We start from the raw sequence: 17,906 nt of genomic DNA, 5'->3' as shown, positions 1-17,906 counted from the left end.
AAGACCAGAAAACCGGCAGACAGCAAGACAAAGACAAATTGAAATAAATAGAAGGCACCTATTAAATACTAAACTGGTAGTTGAGTTAACAGTCAGTAAATAATAATAAATAGGTAAATAACACGTAGAGAAATACTTAAGGTGTTAAATGTTTTGCAGATGTAGCATTTCCAGATCAAGGAAAATCTCAAACAAGACATCAGAAAAGAGAAGAGAGGCAGGTTCACAAAAAGACTAGGGGTATGTTAAAAAATAAAAGAAAGAAAATATCTAAAGAGTCAGTGTAGAGTTAATAGGGTGCTAAGTAATTGTTTGTATTAGTTTCCTTAGGTATCTTCAGCAAGTTGGTCACCTGGTTGATTGACGGAAGAGCCAGATAGAAAACCTGAAGGTCCAGAACCAGTCTCTTCAGTTGTTCTTTATTATTTTATCCATTCCCCCGTCCCCCTTTGGGGTTAATTAGAGACATGATCAAATTCTGTCTCTGAAGAATCCTGGAGAGGGAGTTGGGAGCTAGCATCTTCTGTTCCTGTGCAAGTAATCGGAAGCCAGTTGTTTGGCGATCCTGACACCGGCGGTCACTCTTCGGATGCGGGGGACGGCGGCGAGGGCGTGGTCTGCGGAGCGGAGATGGCGGGTGGGGGTGTAGAGGCTGAGTCGGCTGATGAGGTACGCTGGTCCGGTGTCGTGGAGTGCCTTGTGTGCGTGGGTGAGGAGCTTGAAGGTTATCCTTTTGTTGATGGGGAGCCAGTGCAGGTCTCTCAGGTGGGGTGTGATGTGGCTGCGGCAGGGGATGTTGAGGATAAGGCGTGTGGAGGCGTTCTGTGTGCGTTGGAGCCGTTTCAGGAGTCTGCCCGGGGCTCCTGCTTAGAGTGCGTTGCCGTAGTCCAGTCTACTGCGGACGAGGGCCTGGGTGACCGTTCTCCTAGATTCGATGGGGATCCACTTGAAGATTCTGCGAAGCATGCGGAGGGTGTTGAAGCAGGTGGGGGAGACGGCATTGACCTGCTTCGTCATGGAGAGGGTGGAGTCGAGGACAACCCCTAGGTTTCGTGCGTGGTCGGTGGGTGTAGGGGGTGCTCCTAGTGCCATCGGCCACCAGGAATCGTCCCAGGCCGAGGGGGTGGAACCGAGGATGAGGACCTCCATCTTGTCTGTGTTCAGCTTCAGTCGGCTGTTCCTCATCCAGTTGGCGACGGCCTTCAATCCTTTGTGAAGGTTTGTTTTTGCGGTGTGGGGTTCATTGGTGAGGAAGAGGATCAGTTGGGTGTCGTCGGCATAGGAGTTGATGTTGAGGTCGTGCCGTCAGGCGACATGACGAGCGGTGCCATGTAGTTTTAGTGACAAAATGAGGGTGGTACAATAAAATAACAAACACCTATATTTCCTTTATTTGAGGTACTCCTCCCTTGATGCACTGTTCCCTGGCAACCCAGGAATTTGTTCCTTCTTTCTTTCATGAAACGCTATTTAAGTACTATAGGGCTCCCATGATTTGTTCAAGGACCCTCATGCATCTGTTTTCCCAACCTTGTTTGCACCGCAGTGAACAAGCTTACTCTCACCCTGTTATCGTCACCTAGATAGAGTAATCGGTCCTGTCTAAAGCGGACCCTTCACAGAGTGCCTTATACATTATGTTTATGCAGCGGTTTGAGCTAGATTTGTTTCCAAACTACATCGTGATAGGTATTACCGATGCGTTAACAAAATAACCAAATCCAATGTACAGCGCATAACCATAACCTGAAAAAAACACCTTCACCGTAACCCCCGACAGCATCCTTGTCTCCTCCTTTCGGATTCTCGGATTGTTTCTCGCCCACCTACCCAAAAGCATAGTGGTTCCTCGTTAGTGTCATTTGTTGCTGGTGTCCGCCCAGTTTAACCCATTCCTTCCTTTTTCCACAGGTGTTCCAAACTTGGCGGTGTCTGTCCATGTGGACTAGGGGTCTTCCTCTCAGTAAGTAGGGGGGCTCGGAGATCCTATCCTCACAGTGCTGTATTGATGCATAGGGAAAAATACTATCACCAGTGGCTCCAGGGCCTTGAGAGAGAAAAAAAGCATTCAATAATGAGGTAACAAATTTAGACATAACTTGTGCAATAAAGAGATTAGAATATTTTGGTTGTAGAACAAATGTAAACATAAAACTGATAAGAATCCCCAAATAGAAATATTAAAGGAAAGTTTGAATTACATATCTTCTGGTATCTCCTAATGAAGTGAATGGTTTCTTTACAAGACCATGATTTCTCTGTAAAATACTGTGACTGAAGATTGTTTGAGTAGATTATGAGAAAGTTGGTTAATTGCAATGGTGAAGCAAGCAGTGATTTAGGAAATTAATACTGGGAATAAGTAAAACTTTGTGCTATCACCATGACTACAAAAAGAAATTGAGTACCTGAGAAGCCAAAAGATTAAGTGTTGGCAGAGGTCTGCAGGATGATTAATAATAAGTGGCCCTCCCAACGAGAACTGAGTGACAAACACTGGCCCTTTTGAGGGGTAAGAGATAAGATGTCAGTTTGACAAATGTTACTTTTTGGAGAATTGAGACTTTTTCCACTAGAAATTGTGGGAAGAAAAGTGGTAAAGTTAGCCAATGAGGGTCCTTAAGGGATGTCCAAGGTTAAGGAAATATTATGGAGTGTGTTGTGGTGGACAAGGCTTGGTCTCATGGTGGAAAGGATAATCAAAACATAGAGTGTCAGCTAAGCAATTCAGAAGAAGATAAGGATGGCACCTATGGTCTACAGGACTATAATTTCCTAAGAGATGGGTTTGCCAAAGTAATACTCATGGACTATGGAGTGTAGTTTATCACCTGGGATATTAAGTGTCAGGGTTGTACTCCTCAGGGTCCGGATGATGCAATAAAGGTTCCACCTTTCGACATCCCCAACTCCTATTAAATTATACGAGTATTAGGACCATCAAATGAGGGAAGGGAAGGATGGGGACAGCAGGGAGAAGAACCTAAAAGACAAAGAACAAAGAGGTGAAAAACTGAGGCATGCAACACTACTCTCAAATAATATCACTAGGACCTGGACTACCTTATCCACTTTGACGTGCATCAAACACAGTCCCTTGCTTCAGGAACCCAAACCAAATATCAATCATACATTGATATGTTCTAGAGACAAAAACACAGAGAGAAAACAACAGGTTACCAGCCTACACCACCTTTGCTCCAACACATTCAGTTCTAGTATCCCACCTTACATACCGGTTATATTTCATGTATGAAGAGAAAAATATCAGAAAAGGAAAAAAAAGATAAAGGCTTCAGTTCAGTGCTTTAGTCAATAAGTAATCCCTGTAAAAAGCACGATCAAGACTCATTCCTTAATCCAGGAGTAACGAGCAATCCCCCGCGTTAACAGTACCAAAGTTAATCCTTTTCAATTTCTCGTATTGTTCCATACAAGCTACCCACGAACAAATGCCGACTGCCTCGGAGTAAGTGCGCCCTACCAGCAAAGTAGCGGTTTTTCTCACCGCTCCCAGCACAATTATCCTCCCGGGCAAGAACTCCCGTGAACTTGACTCCACACAAAACCTGATCCTTCTCCTGCAATGGGAACCTCCTCTTTGCGGAATACGCCCTGAAACCGTGCAGATTCGAGAATGCTCAGCCGAGCACAACCAGAGGTGGAGATAGTCTGAGGGACTTAAAACCCCGACGTGGAAACAACAGTTCTCCTCGTGTCCCGACTTCGCTCTCAGCCGAGAGCCTAACAAACAAATTGGAATTACGCATGTACTCCTACGTGCGGCATGTCCTGAAATAGACACGTGCTCCACCCACCTGTGCCTGCCTTCTGGGAGCTGTAGTCCAACTCCTAGCTAGGCGCTAAGAATGGCGGCTTCTGACATTAAGAGCTTCTTAAGTACACAAAGGTTTAGACACAAGAAATCAGCCCTCTACTATCCTGAAACCAATGTGATGGTTTTGAGATTCAACGGCACCTTGAAAGAAAGTATCCAACTTACAAGGAGTAATGGTATGAACTATAAGATGGACATTTACAACAAACTCTGGGCATGCAGACTCACTCCACATACCACCACAGTTAGGAGTCTTTTCAAACTCTTCAAGGATATGAAACCAAACACATATTTATCTCTAGTGTGGACAACTAGAAAATACGCTGCTGTGAAAGGAAGGTTGAGAATAAATGGAGATCCAGATAATTTTAAAGAGGCAGAAGGCGAGAAAAGATAGATTTACCATCTTGTGGAAAAGTAAATTTTGCCATGTTGTATGTGCCTACGTGTTCCCCATCTTATGTTATATGTGCATGATCGATATGCATGTATTCCCCTCTGATCGATTAAAGACGCAATTACAGTTGTGTCCATCTCTAGTATGCCAGTTTCCAGTCCTCGTGAAAACAACGAATATTAGGCTTATGTAAACCTACGTTGCCACATTTCACAGTGTGCACGTTAATTCATTGAATTGTCCCCGTTTCTAGGCCTCAAAAAGGCCCGGACTCAGATTCAGCTCCTGTCTCCTGAACCCTCCCCGAGGAGCGATACAGCCCCCACCTGCATCCCTGACCCTTCGCTTACTTCATGCCTCGCAGTGCCCGGCCCGGCCTGGCTCTGCCTCCCAGTCTGCCGAGAGTATGTTATGTTTCTAGTTATCAGTCCAGCCCTCCTTCTCCGCATTCCTAAGCTACTGCATCGCATCAATAGTTTCCGTCATGGTCTAGCCTTTATGTCTCCATGTAAGAGAAATACTGTATTAATATTCATAGAATATTCCTCGCACACGCCACACATGTAGAATTATGCATGCACCAGTCTTAGTGTCTAGTAGCCTTTGCCCTGATAACTTTTGGATTCTATCAATATGTACTCCAAACACCAGATACCAGATATGCCTTAGGTACATGTCGCTCTGACACTCCAGACTTTAGTCTCCTCTTCTAGCGCAGAAGTCATAGCCCCCAGTTCTCCCTGGTAACACGTCATTGCCCGTTTGCGCGCACCACTAGGTTAGAGGTCCCAGCTGCTCAGGTAGCCCCCTCCATGTTTCCGCCCCGTTTATGACATTTCTGTTACGTTTACATCACATGTCTATGTATACGCCCTGTACACGCCTTCTTGTTACCTCATTTTGCCCTTATCTTTCGCGACTGCTACGAGTCACGCCTACTGCTACGCCTACTGTATTGAATGTAATGCAATTGTTTTAATATATATACTGTGGACTGTTACAAAAAGTTACCCCTTATGCTCCCATTATTCCCAGATCCTGCCCCCGGCAGCTGCCTTCATTCTATTCCCGTACAGGCTGTCCTGTTCCTGTCCTTTATGCCTGATTAAAGCCTGTAGACTCAAGATACCTCGAATCCTGACTCTTATTTATTGAGCTATCTGTTTTATTGATTGTATTAAAAAATAGTACCGGTAATTAATTATTTATTTACCACATAATGGCTCCCGAATAGGGACTTGCCCTTTCCCCACGCGCCGGAGAAGCCACGCAGGCCCCCTGATCCTCTGCAGCCATGACGGAACCATACCGTGCACGTGCAGATATTTCTGCTTCAAGTATCCCTCAGGCCCACGGAGGAGACGGAGGTTGCGGTCCAGCATCCAGACGAGGCGGTGAGGAACGCGGCGAGTCCCGACCAGAGCCCAAGCCGAGAGTCCAAGGTCCGAGGTATCCGGAGGCCCACCTGTAACTGAAGTCCGAAGTTCGTAGTCCGTCGTCGTAGCAGTCCAGTCCAGTCCGAGGCCTTCCGTTCTTGCTGCCCGGTGAGTACCGTTGCTGGGGTAGTATCTAGACAGGGTCAATTAATTTGTCTCTGGTCCGTGGGTTTGGGTACGCAGATCCAACACGAAGTGTTCACCTAGGTGGACGCGGGTCCTGACGTGTCTCTTTATGGGACCGGTAAGTTTCGTGCTGTTTTAGCAGTGCATCTAGTCATTCTAGTAAGTTCTGTTCTCGAGAAATTCATGTGTTCTGTCCGAACTGTTATTTTAAATGTTATTCCATGTGTTTTCAATGTCGTGGTATGAGTGATTTGTTTTTCCAGTTATTATTGTGTCTATCGTGTATTGTATTGTGTCCAGATTCCAGCCTAGACAATGCCTCTATTCTCGAAGTTACGTCAGTTAAAAACCAGAAAAGGATTGCTCGAGGAAGCAGTCCCTGTCCCGCCTAGGGACAGTCCAGGTCATTTTATGTATCATAAGCATGGCTTAAGTGCCATATTATATCTAGACTTATGGGTGGATTACACCAAGGAATTAGAAGAGAAATATAGATGGCCCGTATCAGGTACGTGGGATGCCGAGTGCATCATGCGAGTAGAAGAAGTATTATGGAAAAAGAACGCCAGACAGTCCCAGAAAGATGCCATCGAGTTATGGCGCAAAGAATCTCATAGAAGAACCGAAAAAGAAATCAGAAAAACAGAATTAAGTAGGGAATCCTCAGAAAGAGCCCAAGAAAGGGAATTGATCGAAGTAGGTGAACGAGTTAAAGCCGAACAGTCAGACAGACAGAGAAATGCCCTTATTAAGGGTATGTATCCTCTTCTTGCCGAGGGCTTGCCAAAAGCAACCCCGGAAGCACCATGTAATTTTCCGCCGCCATTAGTTCCGATTAAGCTACGTCACAAACCGACCGCAGCTGACATTTTTCTCTCGTCCTATCTGGACGATACAGTTCCAGAATATGCAAATCCTGTTCCGCCAGCTCCTGTAAATAATGTAATTCCTGTTCCTCCAGCCACCGGGGCACCCGTTGCAGCACCTGTTACGGTACCCCCGGTCCAGCCTACAGTCCATGTACCCGCTACATCAGTCACTCTCCCAGCACGTACAATACCCGTCGACGATTCTAGTCTAGGAGCCGGGGGGGGGAGTCCTCCTGGAACCCCGCCTCAACCCAGACGTATAACGCTACTCGAGCTACATGAACGAGCCTTACAGCGTTCGCCCAAACTTTAGTCAGTTGCAGATATCAAGCGAGCCCTTACCGAATGCCGTTATGATCCAGTCCCAGGCGATGATGATATGGTCCTGTATTCATTGCGTGTAAGACGGGTGACCGAATATTTGGACACCCTGCCGAATATGAAAGGATATCTAGACAGAATATATCGTTTCATCCGTACAGGAGTAGATCCAGGAAGTATTGGCGACGCCATGGTCCAAAGAAAAGTCGAGATTCAGCTCATGCTTTTAAAGTTTCTAATTAATTGTTTAATAAGAGAACAAGATTATCCGGATAAAGATCCGGAAGAAATGAAAGGCCTGACCAGGTGGAGTGACCATATAGCCGAGGGAAGACACAAGACACAGAACTGTATAGAGAGTATGTATAAGAAGATCCGTAGGGAAATAATAAAGTTACACGAGAAACGAGAAGCAGCACAAGTAACCGAGAAAGAAGACAACTCTGATAATGAAGAGGTAGACGACGAGAATCCCTCCAGAATAGCGTATGTAGGTAGAACTAGACTTCCCGACCGACACTCACGCCTAGAACACAAGAAAGTTTTCCCTCCTCCCGCACCAGAACAAGGTTCTCTTGAGCAAGTATTTCAAGTTACCGATCACATTCTGAAATCACGAATCGGTTATAGTGAACTTAGTACCATGCATGAACAAGAACTAGCCCGATCAGCAGTCCGATGGACTACTGATTCTACCACTTTTCCAGACGAAATAGTGGCACAAATGTTTCTGAAACTGCCCCCAGCCGAGCAGCGACTGGTGGGTATGTATATGATCCAGCACCTCATTACACTGTATGAGGGACAGCATTCTGATCGAGGTCCGTTACATGATGTTCTGAACGAGTTACTTCAGTATAGATGGAGAGGTCTAGGTACTGATTTAATTAGTATCATTCTAGAACAGCGCCACAAATATCGAACGTTTCTGAATCCGCATTTTGTTCGTGTCTCACCTCCAGAAAGTAAATCATTCTACATAGATAGACAGCATCCGTTACGAGAAGTACACCCAGTTAGGACAGCGGGTGGTGAGCTAGAACGAGTATTTGTTTACACCCCTATCACAAAGATGGAACTCTTAGAGATGAAAAAGTTAATTCCCTGTCACGACAAAGATCCAGCAGGGTTCCATCGAGAATTAAAAGACATGCTCCGTATGGGAGAATACACGTATCCTGATATCATTAAAATGTTAAAGGTCCTGTTGCCCGCAGGGGTATATGAAAAACTCAAGGAAAAAGAATGGGAGGTGGGGGAGAAAAAGATAGATTGGACAGCTCTAGAAGCTGAGGATAATTCACGAGTACCAGGTACCGGTCTTGGGGGTAAAGTTAAAGAATTGCCCAAGTTATTGATACAGGTTTTGCCAAGATTACTAGCCACGAAAAAGGAAGATTGGGATGCAATCTCAGCTTGTAAACAGAAACAGGATGAAGACACTAGTGATTTTTATTCTAGATTTGAAAAATGTTTTATTATTAACAGTGGTCTGAAAACAAGTAGTGAATCGTACCCTCATCTTTTTGTTACCAAATTGGTCGAGAATTCAAGTCCACAAGTTAAAAATCGAGTATTGAAAGTCGAAATTAGTTGGCAAGCTAATACTCCGTCACAGATGTTACAAATGCTCCAGTATCACCAGAACAGAATCAGGGAAGAGCAAGAACACGAAAGGAGACGTATGAAAGACACGAAAATGAAAGTATTAGTTGCACAATCTGTTCCACAAGACAGTCAGAAGAGGGGTCCGAATCAAGCCAGTCATCCTGCAGCTCCCGTTAAAGGGACTTGCAATTATTGTAAACAGCCAGGTCATTTTATAAACGAGTGTGCAGTTCTGAAACACAACATAGCTACTGGTAAGACTAAAGAAAGACCACGTCCGCCTAGACAAGAACAAGTTTCACAGACTTCTCAGCCACCACAGAATGCACAACAGACAGTTCCAGCACCGCAGCCTATCGCTGCAACACAGCATGTTACACAGCAGATGTACCAGTATGCCCAGACAGAGTATCCAGAGTATCAACAGTATTCATGAAACAGCCTAGAGAGGGAGGTAGGCTTGCCTCTCATCGAGATACCTGTAGATCAAGAGGGTCCCTATGTACACAGTCAAGTATTAGGGAAAGACAGAAAGTTTTTGATTGATACAGGGGCAAGTAGGACTACTATCAGTTATGACGAGGTTCCAGGGGCTCCGCTCTCAGGCTCTAGAAATGTTTCCCTTGGATTTTCAGGAAAGCCGATTGTTAATGAAATTTCGAAACCAATTACTCTAGAAGTTGGTCCATTGTCCCGAACTACTGATTTGTTACTCACGAAATCATGTCCAGAAAATTTGTTAGGCATTAGGACATTAAAAGAATTAGGTGCAGTCATTTGCTGCTCCCCAGAAGGGGTCCGATTGTTTCTGAGAGACTTTAAAGGTCATTATGTATTACGTGATTTTGATCCAAGATTATTGAATGTACCACAGCATTTATGGGCGCAAGGTCCAACTGATGTAGGTTGTATGCATATCACACCCCATCGTGTGACTCTCAAGCAAGGTATAGTTTTGCCACGAATCAGACAGTACAGATTGCCACCTGAGGCTGTAGCAGCCTTATCCAAAATTATTGACGAACTTATTGCTCAAGGAGTGGTTGTAGAAACTGACTCCAATGTATGTAATTCTCCTATCATTCCAGTCCTGAAACGTACTGATCCAAATGCACCTCCAGTATATCGATTAGTGATTGACCTTCGAGAGCTTAATAAATGTATCATACCCCAGTACCCAGTAGTCCCAGATATTTCTTCCCTATTGACAGCCCTTGATTCTGAAGCTACATTCTTCACAGTTATCGATCTCAAGAACGCATTTTTCAGTGTCCCCATTCATCCAGACAGTCAGTACCTTTTCGGTTTTTGTTTAAATGGAAGAAGCTATAAATTCACACGAGCTCCTCAAGGTTTCACAGAAAGTCCTAGTATTTACAGTCAAGCACTTAAGAGACAACTAGACAATATTCACATGCCAACTGACACTGCCCTGCTCCAGTATGTCGATGATCTACTGATCACAGCCCGTTCCGAACGTGACTGCGAGCGTGCGTCACTCACGGTTCTGTATTTTCTGGCCGAGCAGGGGCACAAGGTGTCCCCTTCCAAATTACAATTCTGTGTCCAGCAAGTGGTCTACTTAGGACACTTACTGTCCAAGTGGGGTAGGCAGTTGACACCAGACCGTATCCAGTTAATAGCGAGTCTTCCACAGCCCAAGACACAGAAGGAGGTACGAGCTTTTATTGGCCTCACTTCTTATTGCAGACAATGGATTCCTCAGTATGCATTTCTAGCCAAGCCACTGATACAGTTAACGACACAGGAGGCAGCCGTATCGACTGTCCTCCCTTGGACTCAGGAACATACACTTGTTTTCAATGAATTAAAGAAAGCCTTATGTCAAGCACCTGTTCTAGCAACACCGAACTACAGTAAGCCTTTTACACTTTTTGTCACAGAACGTGATGGTACTGCATTATCTGTTCTCACACAAGATCAAGCAGGACAGTACAAACCCTGTGCTTATTTTTCGAGCACATTAGATCCAGTAGCCCAGGCTCTGCCTGCGTGCCTCAAGTCAGTTGCAGCCACAGCTCTAGCTATCAGACAAAGTGATTCCATAGTGTTAGGACACTCCCTGACAGTACAAGTTCCACATTCTGTGGAAGTTCTTTTAAACCGAACACAGACTCAGCACTTGACAATTGCACGTTTAACAGGTTATGAACTGACACTGTTTCAGCCACATATAGAAATCAGACGCTGCAACATTCTAAATCCTGCTACACTGTTACCGTCAGTTACTTCAAATCCTGCCACACATGACTGTGTGGAAGTTGTTAACACTATGACAAAGCCAAGACAAGACCTGACAGACATTGCATTACCTAATCCCGACCTGACACTTTATGTGGATGGTTCATGTATGAGAACAAATACAGGAGAACTAGTAGCCGCGTATGCAGTGACTACTGAAACTGAAGTTATAGAAACACATCGTATTGACACCCTGTCTGCTCAAGCAGCAGAGCTAGTTGCTCTGACCCAAGCCTGCATACGTGCCAAGAACCTGAAAGTAAACATATATACAGATTCACGTTACGCATTCGGAGTCGTACACGACTTTGGAGTGCTCTGGCAGGAGAGAGGTTTCATGACTTCTCATGGAACCAAGATTCAGCATGGTCTCCTCATTCAAGCTCTGTTAGATGCAATACATTTACCGACAGCTATCGCTATCATGAAGTGCAAGGCACATACGAAAATTACTGACATCATTTCCCAAGGTAACGATCTAGCAGATCGAACAGCCAAGCTTACAGCTCAGACCCCAGACATTCCAGTTAACACGACACAGACACTCACTCCAGATCAGACTACTTGTATGACAGTCAAGGACCCTACACAAGATGTCATAGACATACAGTTACACGCTACCCCCGAAGAAATCAAGAAATGGTCCGAACAAGGAGGGGTCCAGACAGATCAAGGATGGTTGACGAAGGGAAAAGCCACATGGTTTCTCCCCGACTCTATGGTTCAAGTCATTATTAATACCGCACATAGTCCAGCACATCTAGGAGAAAAAGCTATGTTAGACAGTATTCAGAACCTTTGGTTCAACAAGCACTTACGAGCTGCAGCCAAGCAGAAAGTCCGTACCTGTATGATATGTTGTCAGTTCAATCCAGGTAAAAGTGTCCCGGTGGAACAAGGTGGATTCCAACCTCCTGACCACCCTTTTGAAGTCCTCCAGATGGATTATATTCAGATGGAGCGATGTCGAGGTTTCAAGTATGTCCTCGTAGTTGTATGCGCTTTGTCCAGGTGGAAAGAAGCATATCCAGTTCCAGATTACACAGCCGCGACCACTGCCAGGCAGTTGGTTCGTGAGTTCTTTCCCCGCTATGGACTCCCTAGGGTCGTGTATTCAGATAACGGCCAGCCATTCTCATCTGAGCTCATGAAACATGTTTCCCTTCTGTTAGGGTACCAGTGGAAGTTCCATTGTGTGCGCCATCCTGAAGCAGCCCGTCTCGTAGAGAGACATAATCAGACTTTGAAAATCCGCATTGCAAAAGTATGTAGAGAAAAAGGTGTAGACTGGCTAGTTGCCCTGCCAGTTGCTTTATTTTATATGAGGATGGTTGCACATTCCAGATCAGGTCTGTCCCCGTATGAGGTCGTATTCGGCCGCCCCCCAAACATGTGGGGTACACCTAGACCCCGCAGTATTACAGATGTTTCCAGTAATATGCTGACAGATTACCTAGCTTCCTTGATGTCTGCCCTACACTCTTGTCGTTCACAGGTTGCCGCCGCATTTCCAGACAACACCGAGGTGAAACCGCATGAAGTCGTTCCCGGTGAACATGTATTGGTCCGAAATTTTGATCGTTCAAGTCCGCTGGAGCCCCAGTGGAAGAAGCCTCGCATGGTGTTGCTAACAACAAGGACCGCCGTCAAACTTGAAGGCAGGAAGGGGTGGGTCCACCTGAGCCATATCAAAAAATTCCATGGATTACGAGAAAAGACTTTTGCTAAGGACTGCCTTATTCCTAAAGACTGCCTAAAAACAGACTCTGAACTCAAAGTTCCCCTGTTAGAGAAAACTCCGCAACAGGAGTATAAAGAGAAACTCCGGTCTAGTAAAATAAGTCAGCCAGTTTAATTGTCTAAGTCCCTCTCGGGTGAAACGGTTAGACAGGTTCCTGACATGTATGAGACAGACCCCCATAGTGAGAGAGTTAGTCAAAACTCTAAAAGATGTATTATTGTTCTATTTTTCTTGTTATTTTTGAGTCTTATGGTTACCTGCACAAGTTATGCTTTACATTTATGTTTTCCAATTTCACATGTACATATGTTTTCTAATGCTACAGTAGAGCACACATTTAGTGATCTGCCTCCTCACGAGCTATCCTATCGTCTTGCTATGCGAAATAATACATTCATCAGAATGTTGCACTATTCACACCAGACCAGCAATGCCACTAATTGTTGGGTGTGTGGTCGACTCCCCCCTTTCCAGACACCGAAGGGAGTTCTGCCACTCTTTCCTTATCCGTTTTCACATAATGGTTCGTGTGGAGCATGGTCCACTTTAACGTCATCCTCCAATGATATGTCCCTTCTGAATAGAACATGTTTTCCAGACAAGCAAGGTCTCTCCCATAGAACAGGGTTAGATCTAGAAAATGAAGTATATGATTTAGGTAATTATTCTTCGAATTTCATGGTCCTAAATGTTCAGTCTGATACTACTCCAGATTTGCCTGCTATTTCAGTACTACCAGTCAAAGGCGAATTATGTGTCAGAAAGAATGGTTCTGTACATGTAGGACATAGTGATTGTACTACTATTGTCGAGTATAGTGACAGTGGGAAATCTATTTTCAAAGCCTCACATCATTCTTATTTTGTTTGTGGTCAGACCGCATATGTTCGTCTGCCCCTCAATTGGGATGGAACATGTTACATTGCCTTCCTTCTGCCACCAGTTTTTCTAGCCCCATCTGATTATCACAGAAACACACATCTAGTACACGTCAGACATAGAAGGGAGATCGAGTCCCCAATTGTCGATCAAACTGAAACTACTCTAGAACAGTATCAAGACTTCAATAAAGGTTTCTTCTTCTTTATAGGACCTGTCCAGAATAGTAAGTTAATACGTAGATTAACCAGAACCCTTGAAGCAGTAGTGAATGAGACTACTTCTGCTCTAGGTAACTTAACTGAAGAGCAATCTGCTATGAGATTTGTCGTGCTCCAAAATCGTCTCGTTCTTGACGTCATACTGGCCGATAGAGGAGGAGCATGTAGAGTCATCGGATCTAGTTGCTGCATTTTCATTCCTAATAACGCGCCGTCTGTTTATTCAGCTATAACCAGACTTCATAAAATTGCCCATCAGTTACACCAGAATCCAGGCACCTGGACATGGTCCGGTTGGCTCTGGAGTATTATATCTGCCTGGGGATGGAAAGTATTGTCATTCCTAGGTATTGCAGTAATGATCATATTCAGTTGCTGCCTCTGTATACAATGTGGCCCTGCGATTTGCGGCATGTGTGCTACCTCTTGTATTCCTAGTCCTAAATCCCGTTCCAAGACAATTCGAGACGAACAGATGATGCTATATGAAATGATAGATGGTATCATGAATATTGATGTTTCCTGATGGAAACGTAGGGCACAAGGAGGGAATGTGGAAAAGTAAATTTTGCCATGTTGTATGTGCCTACGTGTTCCCCATCTTATGTTATATGTGCATGATCGATATGCATGTATTCCCCTCTGATCGATTAAAGACGCAATAACAGTTGTGTCCATCTCTAGTATGCCAGTTTCCAGTCCTCGTGAAAACAACGAATATTAGGCTTATGTAAACCTACGTTGCCACATTTCACAGTGTGCACGTTAATTCATTGAATTGTCCCCGTTTCTAGGCCTCAAAAAGGCCCGGACTCAGATTCAGCTCCTGTCTCCTGAACCCTCCCCGAGGAGCGATACAGCCCCCACCTGCATTCCTGACCCTTCGCTTACTTCATGCCTCGCAGTGCCCGGCCCGGCCTGGCTCTGCCTCCCAGTCTGCCGAGAGTATGTTATGTTTCTAGTTATCAGTCCAGCCCTCCTTCTCCGCATTCCTAAGCTACTGCATCGCATCAATAGTTTCCGTCATGGTCTAGCCTTTATGTCTCCATGTAAGAGAAATACTGTATTAATATTCATAGAATATTCCTCGCACACGCCACACATGTAGAATTATGCATGCACCAGTCTTAGTGTCTAGTAGCCTTTGCCCTGATAACTTTTGGATTCTATCAATATGTACTCCAAACACCAGATACCAGATATGCCTTAGGTACATGTCGCTCTGACACTCCAGACTTTAGTCTCCTCTTCTAGCGCAGAAGTCATAGCCCCCAGTTCTCCCTGGTAACACGTCATTGCCCGTTTGCGCGCACCACTAGGTTAGAGGTCCCAGCTGCTCAGGTAGCCCCCTCCATGTTTCCGCCCCGTTTATGACATTTCTGTTACGTTTACATCACATGTCTATGTATATGCCCTGTACACGCCTTCTTGTTACCTCATTTTGCCCTTATCTTTCGCGACTGCTACGAGTCACGCCTACTGCTACGCCTACTGTATTGAATGTAATGCAATTGTTTTAATATATATACTGTGGACTGTTACAAAAAGTTACCCCTTATGCTCCCATTATTCCCAGATCCTGCCCCCGGCAGCTGCCTTCATTCTATTCCCGTACAGGCTGTCCTGTTCCTGTCCTTTATGCCTGATTAAAGCCTGTAGACTCAAGATACCTCGAATCCTGACTCTTATTTATTGAGCTATCTGTTTTATTGATTGTATTAAAAAATAGTACCGGTAATTAATTATTTATTTACCACAAAAAAGCTGTGAGCAAAACAATATAAGAGATATGATTGTAATAAAACCACTGAGTGGTCATAAGAAGTTCTCCAAATTGAAAAAAGGTGTGAGAGACCAAGAGAAATGCTGTAAAGACATCCAATTGAAAAGTTTGAAACGTAAGTAGAGTAACCAGATACAACCTTGGGTGGGAGGAGGCTGGCGTAGTTGACAAGTTTTATGAAGGTGTAAGTAGAGGTCCCTCAAAGATGGTCAAGTTCAGACCCAAGTATTTTGCTAAATTTGTGGAAAGCACCTTATTCCATTATGTGTCTATATATATATATATATATATATATATATATATATATATATATATTCACTCCGATACCATCGTAATATTTACCGATGAAAAACGAGACACCCAGGGCTGCAATCCTCAAGGAGTTTATTAGGCAGATGAAGAAAGTTCAGCGACGCGTTTCGCCATTACGGCTTTGTCACGCTCGTCTAGTAGCATTCAACAACGTTATTTAAACACCACCCTAGTGCACATAGAAAATATTCGTGAAATGGCGGCGGCCATTTTGTAATATGCAAACAACCAATATATCAGTGTCATTTGAGATTCAATCAACTTTTGTCTATTGCTAGGTCATAAGTCCTTATACCTAATCAAAGTAAATCTTGCGGGAACACATATATTGTATTGTCTAATCGTTCGCCACCCAAATCCATCTTACGCAAATCTTAGTTTGCAGGGTGTCATTTAAAGCTGGTAATTAAGCATATTGTTGTATTTGCGGTTAGCGTGTACAAATCCTGGTATCCTTAAACATGCTCTTGACAAATATTTCAAAACCGGCAAGGGACTCCGCCCCTACACACGTCATGGTTTGTTTACTTCCTCATGCGCAAATGTCATTTGATACAAGCTGGGAGCACATTCATGTTTTACCGATCTGCCACTTATATACAGTAATGCCCCAGTGGGCCCGCAAATAAGAAATACATAATTGAGACAACCCATCCAAATGTAGTCTGAGCATATTATGAGCATTTTTCTCCCCGTCTGCAGACGTTGATTACCCTTATGCCCGACGAGAATATTACTATCATATTCTCCTAAACATAACGAAGAGACTGATAAAATCAGATTTATTACCACATATTCTGAACAATCATATAATGTGCGTAAGATTCTCCAAAAACACTGGCATGTTCTACAAACGGATGATCACTTGAAGAAATATCTCTCTGATAACCCACAAATCACTTTTAGGAAAGGCAAATCGCTCAGAGATGAACTCAGTCACAACAATGTGACTTCTAAAACTGTTTTGAATAATATGGATGTGGGGTTCAAGTGTTGTAGAAAATGCAAGGCTTGCAAGTTCAGCAAAGATGTTAAAACACTGATGGTACCAAATAGCAAAAGGATATTTACGATTCGGAAACATTTAACATGCAATACCACTTACAGTGTATACATTTTGATCTGTCCATGTAACAAATGGTATGTGGGCAGTACCAAACATACGGCGAAAAAAAGAGTACTGGAACACCTACGAGCTATTCATAACAATAACAAACTTTATCCGGTGGCCAGACACTTTTGTGAAATGCATATGCAAAATGAACAATTGGTGCAATTGGTTGTTATTGACAGTGTTGAGTTGGGTTCAAGGGGTGGCAACCAAGAATTATCACTCAGAAAACTTGAGTCCAAGTACATTGTGGATTTTGAATGTTTAATTCCCAAGGGATTGAATGTGACTGAAGAATTGGGAGTCCACCTGTATGAATAAGTTCTGACAACTTTCCGCAGCTTCTTTGATTTTAATATCATGTATTTTATTTTTAGGAATTGACACTTCACGTGGTGGCGGACCAGTATGGATTTGATCCAATCAATATGCACTTCTGAACCTATGGGTCAATATATTGAACTTTGAACATTGATTTCACAGTGAGACTTTAAACCACCCCTTTCTTCAGTGAATTTGAATTGGATTTATGATGACATTGATTGAGATGATTAATCTGTAAAATAGTGCCCACTTGGGCGTTATGTTTAGGAGAATATGATAGTAATATTCTCGTCGGGCATAAGGGTAATCAACGTCTGCAGACGGGGAGAAAAATGCTCATAATATGCTCAGACTACATTTGGATGGGTTGTCTCAATTATGTATTTCTTATTTGCGGGCCCACTGGGGCATTACTGTATATAAGTGGCAGATCGGTAAAACATGAATGTGCTCCCAGCTTGTATCAAATGACATTTGCGCATGAGGAAGTAAACAAACCATGACGTGTGTAGGGGCGGAGTCCCTTGCCGGTTTTGAAATATTTGTCAAGAGCATGTTTAAGGATACCAGGATTTGTACACGCTAACCGCAAATACAACAATATGCTTAATTACCAGCTTTAAATGACACCCTGCAAACTAAGATTTGCGTAAGATGGATTTGGGTGGCGAACGATTA

This window comes from Lissotriton helveticus, chromosome 1_1 (assembly GCF_964261635.1).
Source record: "Lissotriton helveticus chromosome 1_1, aLisHel1.1, whole genome shotgun sequence".
Lineage (NCBI taxonomy): Eukaryota > Metazoa > Chordata > Amphibia > Caudata > Salamandridae > Lissotriton > Lissotriton helveticus.
Note: the sequence above shows the minus strand (reverse complement) of the source record.